At 42.0% G+C, this 16,662-nt stretch overlaps 1 protein-coding gene and 1 pseudogene across 1 annotated transcript in view; both read left to right on the forward strand.

Moving 5' to 3' along the window:
* The window catches only part of BLOC1S6 (biogenesis of lysosomal organelles complex 1 subunit 6), a 78,960-nt gene that overhangs the window by 16,343 nt on the left and 45,955 nt on the right, over positions 1–16,662 (forward strand). The window lies entirely within an intron of this gene.
* Positions 6,336–6,868, forward strand: LOC110568747 (putative Dresden prostate carcinoma protein 2; annotated as a pseudogene).

Raw genomic sequence — 16,662 nt, forward strand, 5'->3', positions numbered from 1 at the left:
GACCTCCCGAGTAGCTGGGACCATAGGCATGTGCCACCACGCCCGGCTAATTTTTGTACTTTTTGTAGAGACGGGATTTTGTCATGTTGCACAGGCTGGGCTCAAATTCTTGGGCTCAAGGGATCCGCCCGCCTCGGTCTCCCAAAGGGCTGGGATTATAGGCGTGAGCCACTGCGCCCAGCCTATGATATTTCTGTAAGAAAAATATGGGTTATAGCCACCAAGTTATATTACCACAAAAAATGACTCATTATTGGCTGCAGGCTGAGACTGTTCATAGCCAAATGCCATTTCGTTCTGTGTTGAACTCATTAATTTAAACCAGATATCCCTAATTTTTTCTTGTGATGAGTCCATAGATAATATTTACAGTTCATAAATCAAGGAAAACAAATGTTAAGTATATTACATATACCAGCTCAATGGTAATCAACGATAGAACTTAAAAACAAACTGTTAATAAATCTTCTGGGTAATGGGTGTGGATTATGAGTGTTGTGGAGATGGGTGGCAAGAGACTTCTGTTTTTCATTTTAGACAACTTGGTACACTCTAAATTTTTCAAATGTGCAAATTTTACTTCTATAGATTAAAATTTTTTTTTATTTTTTGAGACAAGAGTGTTGCTCTGTCACCCAGGCTGGAGTACAGTGGAACAATGTTGGCTCACTGCAACCTCCACCTCCCGGGTTCAAGAAATTCTCAGCCTCCCAAAGTGCTGGGATGACAGGCGTGAGCCACTGTGCCTGGCCTAAAAAATATTTTTAAAATAGAAAAATAAAATGAAGTATCAATGAGTGCTTAGTCATATGTAATACTATGCAGCCAATACAAAAAAATGAGGTATCTCTATACAAATTTTAAGTAAGAAAAACTTTATAGAATAATACTAGAATACTATTTATTTCAAATTATGTGTATGTGTATATGTGTGTAAACTTGCACACCAAACTGGAAGGATACATTCCAAAGTGTAGGAATAAAGAGTAGGGAGGAGAGAAAGACTTTATTTACTTTCTATACTTCTGTATATTGTTGGATTCTTTTCAAGGAGCATGTGCATTGGATATGAATGTATATGGATGATTCTGCAGATTCAAAGTTAGTGATTCTGAGTGTTTTCCTTTCCTTTTTTTGCCATGAAAGAGCCCAGGTGTGGTTGTATTGTGTTATGTATAATAGTCAGGATCTTATGCTAATTTGTAGTGAGGAAATTCACTGGTTCTTGGCTCCATGGTATTGTTGCAGAAGGGAAGTTTATGAATCGAATGACTCTACTCTTGCGCCTTAACGTCACCACAGAGCTGACCAAAATTCTGACTCATGTTTCTTTTTATATCGTTAGATTTCCTTTCTCTGTTTGGTTTTGAGCATATGTCACCAGAATGCATGGGATTTAAATTCCCAAGTCTAGTATTAATATTTAATGACTGTAACAAGGTATCTGTCCCACGCTTTGGAATTCTGGACTTTGGGTCTTGATTTACCTTGATACTTATTAGAATCTTTTTGAGACCTTGGCAATTAAGTTATTGACTTTGAGCCTTGGGATCTTCATCTGTATCATGAAGATGTTAATAATGTTAATCCCACAGTATTATTGCCAAGATCAAATGGGATAACCTTGATGAAAGCCTTTGAAAATTATAAGCAATATATACATAAATATAATGTATTATTATTTTATTAGTCCAGTAACAAAAAGATACTTAATGCTCACTGACTATAGCATTAGGAAATGAAAACTTGCCTTACTTCTTTTTTCCATCCCTTGCAAAATGTTCCCCGCAAACCCACCACACAAAAAAAGATTTGCTTGGCAGTAAAATTTTGATTGTTTAGTGTTTTCTTAGTGGCATACTAGGAATCATAGGCAAGACAGGAAACTTGTAGCAAAATATTTCCTTTTTCTGTCCTCAGCCCAGATTTGTCCTCAGCAATACCTTTTCTTCCTTTTATACTTGACTCCTATGAGAGCCAGGGCCCATGGCCTGTACAGTGTTTTATTAAAGGGTCTTCCGAGGCCGGGCGCGGTGGCTCAAGCCTGTGATCCCAGCACTTTGGGAGGCCGAGGCGGGTGGATCATGAGGTCAAGAGATCGAGACCATCCTGGTCAACATGGTGAAACCCCGTCTCTACTAAAAATACAAAAAATTAGCTGGGCATGGTGGCGCGTGCGTGTAATCCCAGCTACTCAGGAGGCTGAGGCAGGAGAGTTGCCTGAACCCAGGAGGCGGAGGTTGCGGTAAGCCAAGATCGTGCCATTGCACTCCAGCCTGGGTAACAAGAGCGAAACTCCGTCTCAAAAAAAAAAAAGGGGGTCTTCCGGTAGGATTATAATGGTTTTAAAAGATGATCGCAAATTCTTTAGCCTAGTCTTCTAGCCAAGATATCAGACATATGAGGGAAACCAACTTGGACCCACCATACCACTCTACCTGCCAGATGAATGCCAAGTGTCCTCCACCAGTGCCTCATGCAACAGAATTCTTCAGCTAAGCCTTGCTTAAATTCATGACCTGCAAAATTGTTTTGGGGTAGCTTGTTGCATAACAATTGGTAACCAGAACAGGAACCATAACCCTATTTCAGTTAAACTTTTGGGCAGATTAAACAAATTATGGGGGTCAATTTATCTTTCTTTGCAGTGAACTTTTTTTTTTTTGAGATAGAGTCTTGCTCTGTAGCCAGCCTAGAGTGCAGTGGCACAATCTTGGCTCACTGGAACCTCTGACACCCTGGTTTAAGTGATTCTCCTGCCTTACTGTAACCTCTGCTTCCCAGCTTCAAGACATTCTCCTGCCTCAGCCTTCCAAGTAGCTGGGATTACAGGCATATGCTACCAAGCCTGGCTAATTTTTGTATTTTTAGTAGAAATGGGGTTTCACCATATTGGCCAGGATGGTCTCAATCTCCTGACCTTGAGATCTGCCCACCTTTGTTGATGAGACTGGAGTGCCGTGGTGTCCTCTTGGCTCACTGCAGCCTCAACTTCTTGGGCTCAAGCAGTCCTCCCACCTCAGCCTCCCAAGTAGCTGGGACTACAGGTGTGTGCCACTGTGCTTGGCTAATTTTTGGTTTATTTTTTGTAGAGGTGGCATCTCACTCTGTTGCCCAGGCTGGTCTTAAGCTCCTGGGCTCAAGTGATTGTCCCATTATGGCCTCCCAAAGTGCTGGGATTATAGGCATGAGACATGGCATCATGCCTGGCCTTCCTACGGCACTCAGTATTACAAGAGGTCTCCCATCCAAACACGAACGAGGCTCAACCATGCCTAGTTTCTGAGATCAGATAAATTCCTCATATATATATATATAGAGAGAGAGAGAGAAAGAGGTTACTGACTATTTTTTGTAGCTGGGTAGTTAGATAAAGACTTAGATGAAATCCTAAGTTTGAACTCTTCCCCCAAATAGGGAGAACCAGAACTTCTTTGCTGTCATCTTGCCTGAGAAAATTCCTTGCATTGGGGCTACTGAGTAAACAACATTCTTCATAAAAAGAATTTTCCTTTGGGAGGCCGAGGCCAGTGGATCACTTGCGATCAGGAGTTTGAGACTAGCCTGGCCAACATGGTGAAACCCTGTCTATATAAAAAATACAAAAACTAGCCAGTCGTGGTGATGCATGCCTGTAATCCCAGCTATTCAGGAGGCTGAGACAGGAGAATGGCTTTAACCTGGGAGGCAGAGATTACAGTGAGCCGAGATTGTGCCATTGCATTCTAGCCTGGGTGACAGAGAAAGACTCTTTCTTGGAGGAAAAAAAAAAAAGAAAAAAAGAATTTTGTTAAGAATATTCATAGGTACTCACCGTTTCTCTTAGGTAAAAGGCTAAGAGTGGAATTCCCAGGTTATGGGATAGATATGTGTTTAACTTGGTAGGAAATTGCTAATTTTTCAAAATGTTTATATCATTTTACACCTCCATTAGGAAAGTATGAGTGATCATTCCTCATCTCACTAGCAGTTTGTATTGTCAGGTGGTTTTTTATTTCATTTAATTTTGATGAATTAGAATTTATCTGTTTTTTTTTTCTTTTGTTGCTGTTGTTTTTGTTAGTGTATCTTAGAAACTGTTGACTAATCCACAGTCACAAAGATTTACGCCTGTGTTTTCTCCTAAGCATTTTATAGCTTCAGCTCTTACATTTAGGTGTATGATCCCCTTTGAGTTAACTTTTGTATATGGTGTGAAGAAATGGTCCAGACTGATTCTTTTGCATGTGGATATCCAGATGTCCCAGCACCATTTGTTGTAAAGACTATTCTTTCCTCACTGAGTTGCCTTGATCCCTTTGTGGTAAATCAATTGATCATAAATGTATGAATTTGTTTCTGGACTCTCAGTTCTATTGATGTATATACCTATCCTTATGCATAGTTTTAATTGTAGTAATTCATTGTAGTCTTAATTGTGGCAATTCATTGTAGTCTTAATTAGCATTTAATTATTGTCAGGCCTCCATGTGCAAGCCCAGACCCAGAAAGTCTGAAGTCCTGGCTGCCTCAGCTGGTCACCCCCTACAACCCCCTACCCTCCCAACCCTCCCCACTCCCCCACTCCCCCTCCCCCTTCTCTCCCACCCCCCTCCCCTTCTCCCCCGCCCCCTCCCCCTTCTCCCCTGCCCCCCTCCCCCTTCTCCCCCACCCCCCCTTCTCCCCCACCCCTCCTTCTCCCCCATCCCCCTCCCCCTTCTCCCCCACCCCATCCCCGACCTGCGTTTGCCATTATCCCTGATCGCCCAGCGGAGCTTTCCCCCAAACATAAGCTTCCCCTCATCCCACCCTGCCATCTTAACTGTTATTTTTATTTTATTTTATTTTGTTTTTGAGAGGAGTCTCACTCTGTAGCCCAGGCTGGAGTGGTTTGATCTTGGCTTACTGCAAACTCCGCCTCCCGGGTCCCAGTTCAAGCAATTCTCCTACCTCACCCTCCTAAGTAGCTGGGATTACAGGCACGAGCCACCATGCCCAGCTAATTTTCGTATTTTTTAGTAGAGATGGGGTCTCACTGTGTTGGCCAGTCTGATCTTGAACTCCTGACCTCGTGATCCGCCCACCTCGGCATCCCAAAATTCTGGGATTACAGGGGTGAGCCACCACACCGGCTTAACTGTTATTATGATAATGTGAATACTCCTCACCCACCCTGCCATTTTAACTACTCCTAGGCCTTACCCTACCCGCCATTGTAACTGAACTTATGGTAATGCATACTCCTTAACTCCTACCCCCACCACTGTAACTGATCTTACCCTGTAACACCCCTGCCCCCTCCCCAAAAGATTTGCCCTAACCTATAAAACCAATTCCTATCCCACCGCCCTTTGCTAATGCCCTTTTTGACCTTAGCCAACCTGCACCCGGGTGAATAAACAGCCATGTTGCTCACATAAAGCCTGTTTGGGGGAGTCTCTTCGTTCAAAGAGCGCATTTTAACAATTGTATTTTCCTGATGACTAATAATTGCCTTAGAAAGTTTCTTCTTTTTTTTTTTTTCTTTTTTTCTTTTATATATATTTTTTATTTAAAGACGGGGTTTCACCATATTGGTCAGGCTGGTCTTGAACTCCCGACCTCAGGTGGTCCGCCCACCTTGGCCTCCAAAGTGCTTGAATTACAGGCTTGAGCCACCACGAAAGTTTCTTCTTACCCATGGCAGTCAATCCCTTTCCTCAGCCCCATTCCCTCAGAGCTAGCCACTGTTTTGATTAGTTTCCACTGTAGATGAGTTTTAACCTGTTCTAGACCTTTCTATAAAAGTAGTCACACAGTGTACACTTTTTAGTGCAGGCTTCTTTCGCTCAGCATGTTTTTGAGATTTATCCTTGTTTGGTGTTTATCATGATTTGTTCCTTTCAGAAAGAATTTTTACCACAAAGATTTTCAAATTTATCTCAATGTATTTCTTTTTATTTAATTTGTATGTGAAAAATTTTAACCTATTTTCTACATTTCTCATCCAATTGTGGATTGTTTTAAATTTACAATTTTAGGTCTGCCCGGTTTTGGATATCTAATATTTTGCTTATTTTGGTTTTTGTCAAGCCCATGCACTTGACTTCTGCTGGTCCCTTGAGCCTATACCAGAGCCAAGGGCCATTTTCTTCTTTCTTTTAAAGGTCACATACAGTGCCATCTTTTTATTAGCTGGCATAAGTGTGTATTTATCCAAACATCTGACTTATTTCAGCCTTAGATTATATTCTTGCTTCTGAGTTATTAAAATACACATTTAGTTTACAATACCTACTAGTATTTATCAAAAATTTACTGAAATTATTCATGGTATTTGGGGGGAAACACTCTATTTAAAAGGGACCCATGATTGATTATTTATTTGTTTATTTAGTGCATTTGATTTTACAAATGAGTCTGGAAGTGTTAGTTGCAAAGGTATACATTTACTTCTCTGGCTACAAGAAAAAATAGAAATGCACAAAGAGGAGCAGTGTAAAGAAGAAGAGGTGATGACCCCCAGACTGACCAAAGCCCGAGCTCCGCTATATCCCGCGCCCAGCGCCTATGTCCCACCTCCATTGCTGCCACCATGACCAAGAGAAAGGCCGAAGGGGATGCTGTGGAGATAAAGCCAAGGTTAAAGAGGAACCACAGAGAAGATCCATGAGGTTGTCTGCTAAACCTGCCCTTCCAAAGCCAGAGCCCAAGCCTAAAAAGGCCTCCGCAAAGAAGAGAGAGAAGGTACCTAAAAAGAAAAAGGGAAAAGCTGATGCTGACAAGGAGGGGAATAACCCTGCAGAAAATGGAGATTCCAAAACGGATTAGGCACAGAAAACTGAAAGTGCTGGAGATTCCAAGGGAAGTGTGTACATTTTTTATAACTGTGTACTTCTGCATTTTATAAAAGTTCTGCCTTTCAATAAAACTTGATTAAAAATACTATATTTTTAATCAAGTTTTATTGAAAGGCAGAATTTTGTTTTGCTATTTTTTGTTTAAGCTATGTTGTTAGTACACAGAACACTTCATTGTTGTTTTTGGGGGAAGAGGCATATGTCACTAGTAGAAATTCTCCGAAGCTGGACTGATGTGGGGAAAATGCCTTTCCCTTCTAGTTTTGAGAGACTTCCTCTGGGTTCCCAGGAGGAGGGATTTCTTGACTTTGACACACATGGCCTCCTTGGCACAAAAGCCTTGTGGTATGGCAACACAAATTCGTTTTTTATGTCTTCTTCTCCCTTTCCACCTTTCAGAATAGACTTAACAGAAACATCTTTTGGGACCTGACTCTCAATAATTGGTTACCAGTGTGTCAGGCAATCTGGACTTTCCCCTCAAAAGAGCAGTGGTTCCCATTTCTAGATTGCAGATCTTCAGATAAATTCTGCCATTTTTATTTCACTTCCTGAAAGTCAGGGTTGGCTCATGAGAAGTTGTTAAACAATATGCTAAATGTGAAATGTCTACCCTCACTCTAAACCTTCCCTGTTCAGAGCATTACATGAAGACTTCATTGGGTTTTACAGTGGCTTTCTGATTTTTTGTAGTCTATTGAAGAAGGGAGTTTGAAAGTTGTTGTATACTGTTAACGATTGTCTGCCCATGTCCTGCCCAAAATACCATGACTGTTTATGGAAAGTATATATATATAAATATATATATATATATATATATATATTTTTTTTTTTTTCAAAAGTCACTTTTGCTGCTGCAATTGAGACGGAAATTGTCTTTAATGAAGCTGGATACAGTTTGGCTTGGGGAAAAAAAAGAAATGCACAAAGAAGGCAAAATGAGCTTGTGCTGTTCTGAAGAATAACTTTCATGCAGTCTGCAGATAGATAGATCTGATTTGAAAGTCCATTCTCTTCTCCCTCACTCCTGCACTGCCCACAACTGAAGTTGCTGAAGAAGAGTGAGTTTGTGGGATAGTCAGTCTCCCTACGTTTTCCACCTCTACTCTTGAACTGTCAGTCTCCTCTGGCTCCTGTCTTTTTTGTCCCTTTTTTTCCCCCAAATAAGACCTACCTTGGGCAAAATTATCATATCAACTCCCCTGCCATCACTCCCTTTGCTGCCTGATTCTCTTCCTTTACTCTTGTGTGCAAGCCTTTTTATGCTGAACCTCCAACCTTCAGGGTTCAACCAGACAAAACCAGCAGGAAATGTACATTAAGAGAGTTATGGCACAGGATTGGCTTATGTGATGGTGGGCAGCTGGCAAGGCACCCTAGAAGAGCAGGCCTGATCTCTTAGACACCAGCTGAAGCTGTTAACTACAGAGAAATTTCTTCTTCTACAGAGAAGCCTTAGCTTTGCTATTAAAACTTTTCAACTGATTGAATTACGCCCACCTCAGATTATTTAGAATAATCTCTTTTATGTAAAGTCAACTGATTATGAATTTAATTCACAGCTACAAATTACCTTCATTGAAACACCTAAATTAGTGTTTGATTGAATAACAGGGGACTATACTGAGTTGACACATAAAGCTGACCATCACAACCTATTTCCTATAGGCATTGGCTTTCACATACTGGCTCAACTAGCAACTAAAATTTAGCTGATAGAAACTGAATGCTCAGGAGCATTTTTGTTTTATGAAGAAATCTTCAAGAAACAATATGAAATAAAAATAGTAAAGGTATGTCTGGGGTGGGGTACCTATTCAAAAGGCAAGAACTGCTCACAGGTATGGTCACCCTTTCTCATTGTCCCCTCAATCTCCTGAAATGTCAGCCATTCTGAATATTTTATCTCAACATAGTCCTCTACCACCCCCATCAATGTACCCACCCAACACCTCTTCACCAGCACCTCTAGGTTTTTCTCCCATGAAAATGCCTTGAGATCTACACCTGACATCTATATTTAGGCTTCCCCACCTTCTCAGCCCTCTGCATATATTTAGGGACCACACTTTTCTCTCATGTTTAATTTGTCCCTTGTAAAAGTCTTTATGAAAATCAAATTATTTATTTATTCATCCATCAAATATATGTCTAGGGCATTGGCAGGTGGTGCACATAAAATAAACAGATTCACTCCCTCTGTGTCCTGGGGTTGTTTCAGTCTGTCCCTGTGTGCTAGAAGCCCAGAACACAGAGGAAGAAGCAGTGTGTTCTGATGGAGGGATTTCAGAAAGCTGAATAGAGTCTGTCAGCAGGTACTTGAAGGTTAACAAGGATTTTGATGGATGGAGAAGAGCCTTTCAGATTAAGTGGACTACATGAAGAAATGAAAGGAGTCCTGAAGATGAAGGCATAATTCAGAGCCTGCTCCTGGGTTTGGATGCAGGAGGTAGCTGGTTGGAGAGTCACACTTGGGGCATCTGGTTATATCACCAGCCTCACTTCACTTAAGTGAGGCTGAAGCCTCCTGATAATTAGAAGAGACTAAGGCTTAAGACAGATTTAGAAGAAGTGGTTGAAAAGATAGAATGTCAGAGAATACAATATCCCAAAGTCATGAAAGTCAAGGGAGGATGTTGTAAATTATGTTGGTGCCATAGAGAGAGATCTAATGTCTTGTGACTCAGTGCTTAGCTTTCTGTCTTGTTGGGATACCCCTGTTTGAGTCCTTTGGCTAAAGAGAGTGGGCTTTTCTTGGTGTTTTTTACCTCCTGTACACGGTGACTCAGGCTTCTCTAGCACATAGTCCATAAAATCTTTATTTTTCTTTTTAGTTTTGACTTATTTATTTATTTTTTGAGACAGGGTTTCGCGCTGTTGCCCATGCTAGAATGCAGTGTCACAATCATAGCTCACTGCAGCTGTGAACTCCTGGATTCAAGCTATTCTCCTGTTTCAGCCTCCCAAGCAGCTGGCACTGGTGTGTGCCACCATGCTTGGCCAATTTTTAAACTTTGGTAAAGACACGAGTCTTGTTATGATCATGGTAACTGTCACCCAGGTTATAATGCAGTGGTGGGATCACAGCTCACTGCAGCCTTGGCCTCCTGGGCTCAAGTGATCTTCCCACCTCAGCCTCCTGAGTAGCTGGGACTACAGGTGCGTGCCACTGTGCCCAGCTCCTTTTTTTTTTTTTTTTTTTTTTCTTAAATAAGAGACAAAGACTTCCTATGTTGCCCAGGCTGGTTTTGAACTCCTGGGCTCAAGTGGATCCTCCTGCCTTCGCCTCCCAAAGTGCTCGAATTACAGGTGTGAACCACTGTACTCAGTCTTTAAAGTTTTCAATCAGTTTTTTTGAGGTATCCTTTACCTGCAATAAAATGTAGTCGTATCAAGTGTACAGTCCTATGAATTTTTTTTAGAGTCAGAGTCTCACTCTGTCATTCAGGCCGGATTGAGAGGGCATGATCATAATTCACTGCAGCCTTGAACTCCTGAGCTCAAGTGATCCTCCCATCTTAGCCACCTGAGTATTTAGGACTACAGGCATGTGCCACTATGCTCAGCTATTTTTTTTTTTTTTTTTTTTTTTTTTGTAGATATCAGGGTCTCACTGCATTGCTCAGGCTGCTCTTGAATTCCTGGTTGCAAGTGATCCTTCTTCCTAGGCTTCCCCTCTGGGATTATAGGTGTGAGCTAGCATGGCCAGCCTTGGACTTTGAAAAATACATGCAATTATGTAACTATTATCATAAGTTATAGAACTTTTTCATCATCAAAAAGTTTTCTTTTTTTGAGACAGAGTCTCACTCTGTCCCCCAGGCTGGAGTGCAATGGTGCAATCTTGGCTCACTGCAACTTGTGCCTCCTGAATTCAAGTGATTCTGCTGCTTCAGCCTCTTGAGTAGCTGGTATTACAGGCACATGCTATCATGCCCAGCTAATTTTTTTTTTTTTATTAGAAACAGAGTCTCACCATGTTGGCCAGGCTGGTCTGGATCTCCTGACCTCAAATGATTCACCTGCCTCGGTCTCCCAAAGTTCTGGGATTACAAGCATGAGCCACCATGCCTGGCCAAAAAGTTTTCTTATTTAAGATGTTAATTCAATGTGGTCCCTATCAAAATCCTAACAATGGCTGGGTGTGGTGGCTCATGCCCGTGATCCCAACACTTTGGGAGGCTGAGGAGGGAGGATTGCTTGAGGCCAGGAGTTCAAGACCGGCCTGGGCAACAGAGTGAGACCCCCACAAGCTCTACAAAAAAATGTATATATATATCCAACAACATTTCTTGCAGAAATAAGAAAATACATCCTAAGATTCATAAGGAATCTCCAGGGACCCCAAATTGCCAAAACAATCTTGAAAAAGAAGAACAAAGTTGGACTTCTTACACTTTTCAGTTTCAAAACCTACTACAAAGCTATAGTAATCAAAATAGTGTGGTTCTGGCATAAAGAAGGACATATAGATCAGTGGATTCAGAAATAAACCCTTGCATATATGGTCAAATGATTTTTGACAGGAGTGTCAAGACCTTTCAGTAATGAAAGGATAGTCTTTTTCAACAAATGGCATTGGGAAAACTGGATATTCACTGCAAAAAAGGAAAAAAAAATGAAGTTGGACCCTTACCTTACACCATATACAAAAATCAAATAAAAATGGATTACAGACCTATATGTAAGAAGTAAAACTATAAAACTCAAATGAAAACATAGGGGAAAGTTTTGTGGCATTATTTTAGCAATGATGTATTAGCTATAACTCCAAAAGGGTAGGTAAAAAAGAAAAAAGATAAATTAGATTCCATGAAAATTAAAAACCTGTATATCAAAGGACACTATTAACAGATTATAAAGGCAACCCAGGGAATGGGAAAAAATATGTGCTAGCCAATCATAGCTCTGATAAGTCATTGATATCTAGAATATATAAAGAAGAAATATAGTTCAACAACAAAAAAACCCAAACAACCCAATTTTTAAAGTTGGCAAAGGACTTGAATAGGCATTTCTTCGAAGAAGATATACAAATGGCCAATAAGCACATGAACAGATGTTTAACATCACTAATTATTAGGGAAATGCAAATCAAAACCATAAGGATGCCAGGCCAGGTGGCTTGTGCCTGTAGAGTCTGGGCTACTAGGGAGGCTGAGGCAGAGGATTCCTTGAGCCCAGGAGTTTGAGGCAGTAGTGTGTGATAATTGCATGTATGAGTAGCCACTATATTCCAGCCTGGACAACATAGCAAGAGCCCATCTATTTAAAAAAATCTGCATACAAGGAGTTACCACTTTCCACTTTCCACCCATTAGAATGGCTATCATACACACACACATAGGTGTAGGCAAGATGTGGAAAAATTGGAACCTTTGTGCATTGGTGGGAATGTATAGACATGCAACTAGGCTGGGCATGGTGGCTCACGCCTGTAATCCCAGCACTTTGGGATTAGGAGTTGGGCTGATCATTTGAGGTTAGGAGTTCATGACCAGCCTGGCCAACATGGTAAAACCTTGTCTGTACTAAAAATACAAAAATTAGCTGGGTGTGGTAGCACATGTCTGTAGTCCCAGCTACTTGGGAGGCTGAAGCAGGAGAATCACTTGAACCTGGAGGTGAAGTGAGCCAAGACTGCACCACCGCACTCCAGCCTGGGCAACAGGGCAAGACTCCATTTCAAAAAAACCAAAACCAAAACAATAACAACAACAACAAAAACCATGCAACTGCTGTGGGAAATGGTGTGGTATTTCCTCCAAATATTAAACATAAAATTACCGTATGATCCAGACCTTCCACTTAATGATTATAGATCCCAAAAAATGAAAGCAGAAACGCGAACAGATACTTGTACATCCATATTCCTAACAGCATTATTCACAATAATCAAAAGAAGGAAACAACCCAAGTGCCCGTAGATGGATGAATGAATAAACAAAATGTGTATACATATAGTGGAATATCATTCAGCCTTAAAAAGGAAGATGATTCTGGCCGGGTGCGGTCACTCACGCCTATAATCCCAGCACTTTGGGAGGCCGAGGCGGGTGGATCACGAGGTCAAGAGATAGAGACCATCCTGGTCAACATGGTGAAACCCCGTCTCTTCTAAAAATACAAAAATTAGCTGGGCATGGTGGTGCATGCCTGTAGTCCCAGCTACTCGGGAGGCTGAGGCAGGATAATTGCTTGAACCCAGGAGGTGGAGGTTGCAGTGAGCCGAGATCACGTCATTACACTCCAGCCTGAGTAACAACAGCAAAATTCCGTCTAACACATGTTCCAGCGTGGATGAAACTTGAAGATATTATCTCAAGTGAAACAAGACAGTCACAAAAGGACTTGATATGGTGGCTCATGCCTGTAATCCCAGCACTTTAAGAGGCCAAGGCGGGAGGATCATGTGAGCCCAGGAGTTTGAGACCAGCCTGGGCAACATAGTGAGACCCAGTCTTTACACACAAAAAAAATTCACCAGGCATGGTGGCATGTACCTGTAATCCCAGCAACTCCAGGAGGCTAAGGTGGGAGGATCACTTAAGCCTGGGAGGTCAGCAGGGCAATTAGCCATGAGTTACTCCAACCTGGGTAACAAGTGAGACCCAGAAAACAAAAAAATGAAAGAAAGAAAGAAAAAGAAAGAAAGGAAGGAGGAAGGAAGGGAGGGAGGGAAGGAAGGAAAGAAGGAAAGAAAATGAAAGAGAAAAAGAAAAAAAGAAAGAAAGAAGTTTAAATTTTATAACAATATGATGACTATAATCCTAGCACTTTGGGAGGCTGAGGTGGGTGGATCACCTGAGGTCAGGAGTTCAAGACCACCCTGGCCAACATGGTGAAACCCCGTCTCTACTAAAAATACAAAAAATTAGCTGGGAGTGGTTTGCGGGCCCCTGTAATCCCAGCTACTCAGGAGGCTGAGGCAGGAGAATTGCTTGAACCTGGGAGGCGGAGATTGCAGTGAGCCTAGATCACAGCATTGCACTCCAGTCTGGGCATCAAGAGCAAAACTCCATCTCAAAAATAAATAAATAAATAAATAACCCAATATAATGACTAGGAATATTAATTTGTTTGCAGCACAGTAAAGGGATAGAGAGACAAGGACTACATTATGAAAGGGACATTGGAGATCTCATAGTCCCACTAACAAATCTAGACTTAAAATTTGGTTAATATAGAGAATATGGTATAAGCAGAGAGGACGAGCGATTTCTCCTTTTTTCCTGTGGGTCTGTCTTCCCATTCCTTGCCATCTTCCTCCCCTTAAATGGAAGGGAGGAAGGGAAAGGGCAAGGAAATGGAAGACGGACCCACAACTCCCAAAACTCTAGAAGGTTTTGGGCAAATAGTACTTGAAAGAGAGAAAACTCAGCTGGGTGCAGAGGCTTACGACTATAATCCTAGCAGTTTGGGAGGCTAAGATGGAAGGATCACTTGAAGCCAGGAGTTCAAGACCAGCCTAGGCAACAAGGTGAGACACCTGTTGTTTTTTCTACCATTTTTTTTAAAGGAAAGAAAGAAAACTCTAAACAGTTGAGATACCTAGTTATTTGAAATAACTGTTGGTGGTGACAGTTCTGAGTTGTTTCTTATTTCTGACACATCAGAAATGTGAATCCTATTGTAGGCCAAGTGACTTTGAAGGAGTCCTAGCTGAGGCAGACAGGGCCATCTTGTTGGGAGACAACTGCGCTCCAACCAGCCAGAGGCCTCTTGTGATAATGCCAATGGGACAGGGCATGCTGATTCTCTTTCTTGCTTCTCTCATCTCATCTCTCTCTTCTCTTTGCCACTCAGCAGCTATCCTGCTATCTTGTTCCAACTGTGTCTTTTTTCTGTCCTACCTTTTTCCTTTCCCAATCTTCTAGCATACTTCTGTCAGTGAAATGAATGTTCATGTTTTTTAATGTAACTTTTAAAAGCAAACACCCACTGATTCTGTAGCAAGACTGCTAGTTGCTTTCCAGCCATCCATACTCCCCATCTTTCCAGTGTTTTACCTGTGTTCATGACTGTTCAGTGAAAGACTGCATCTCCTAGCCTTTCTTGCAGCAAACACTAGCATGTGACTAAGTTCTGGTCTTTGGGATTTGAGTGGGGGTGATACACGCAGTTCCAGGTCATGGTACGAAGAAGATGTGCCTTCTCTTTCCAACCCTCCTCCTCTATCCTGCTTCCTGACATGGGGATGTGCTGGGGCCCTCTGGGACCATACAGATGAGGCCAGCCTCCAAAGGGTGACAGAGCTACAAGCTACCAGGACCCCAAGTCCCTGTGTGAACAGGTAGACTTCTGCCTTGTTTGAGCCACTTTTACCTTGATCTTTGTTACAGCAGCTGAGTATATACTCTAATAGAAATCCTACCGTTGGCAAGAGACTAGACTAGGCAATAAACATCTAAAGATGAGTGAAATGACTTGACAGTGCAAATCCTGAAAGAGTTTGAAATTGCCCCGGTCGTCTCATAGAACTAATATTTATGGTTTTTGAGTAAATATAGAAATAAATTCTCTGGCCAGATGTGGTGGCTTATGCCTATAATCCCAGCACTTAGGGAGGCCAAGGTGAGCGGATCACCTGAGGTCAGGAGTTCAAGATCAGCCTGGCTAACATGGTAAAACCATCTCTACTAAAAGTACAAAAATTAACTGGCGCCTATAATCCCAGCTACTCAGGAGGCTGAGGCGGGAGAATCGCTTGAACCTGGGAGGTAGAGGTTGCAGTGAGCCGAGATTGCACCATTGTACTCCAATCTGGGGGACAAGAGCGAGACTTCATCTAAATAAATAAATAAATTCTCCCTGGTCTTAAGAGTTAAAACTTACATTTGTCTTACTTCAGCTCCTTTCTCAGGAAACTGACCCTCAGACAAAGAATTGAAACTCATGAGATCACTGCATCCAGACAATAAGGTGCCAGACCCCCTCATCCATCATGATTGCTTCCCTACCCCTCCCTAATTCCTTTTTTCCCCAACTTCCCCTCTACATAAACCCCCCAATTTTAGTTGTTCAGGGAAACAGATCTGAGACTTAGCTCCCATTCTCCTCTGCTGCAGCACCCAGTTAAAGCCTCTTCCCTGGCCATACTCACTGTCTTAGTGATTGGCATTCCATACAGTGAGCAACAGGACCTAGACCGAACACCTGGCATTTCTGTAATAAGTTCACCACCAAGTGGGAAACAGTGCCACAAACTCAGTAATTGTCATACAGGGTAGACTATGGAAATGGCTTTCTTGGAGACATGAACAAAGGCTGGTGGGAGACATTAATTCTGGTTGCAGTAGTAGTAAGAAAGACTTCCTAAGTGAGACGATATATGTCTTGGGATTTGGACAGTGAATTGAATTCTGATAAATGAAAGAGGATAAATAGGGCACTCTAGGAAGAAGGAGTAGTATGTGTAAAGGCATGAAGGCATAGAAGTGCACATTGTATCTAGAAAATAACCGTCAGAACAGGCAGAATATCAGTGAATGTCGAACAACAGCCCAACTAGGTAGGGACCAGATTGTAATGGCCCTTGAATGTCATATTAAGGGATTTGGGGCCAGGCCCAGTGGCTCACGCCTGTAATCCCAGCACTCTGGAAGGCTGAGGTAAGTGGATCACTTGAGGTCAGGAGTTCGAGACCAGCCTGGCCAACACAGTAAAACCCAGACTCTACTAAAAATTACAAAAATTGGCCTGGGGTGACAGCAGGCACCTGTAATTCCAGCTACTCTAGCAGCTGAGGCAGGAGAATCACTTGAACCCGGGAGGTTGCCGTGAGCCGAGATCCTGCCCCTGCACTCCGGCCTAGGCAGCAGAGTAAGACTGTGTCTCAAAAATA

This window comes from Aotus nancymaae, unplaced genomic scaffold (assembly GCF_030222135.1).
Source record: "Aotus nancymaae isolate 86718 unplaced genomic scaffold, 86718_ANA_hifiasm-v0.15.2.pri h1tg000062l, whole genome shotgun sequence".
NCBI classification, from domain to species: domain Eukaryota; kingdom Metazoa; phylum Chordata; class Mammalia; order Primates; family Aotidae; genus Aotus; species Aotus nancymaae.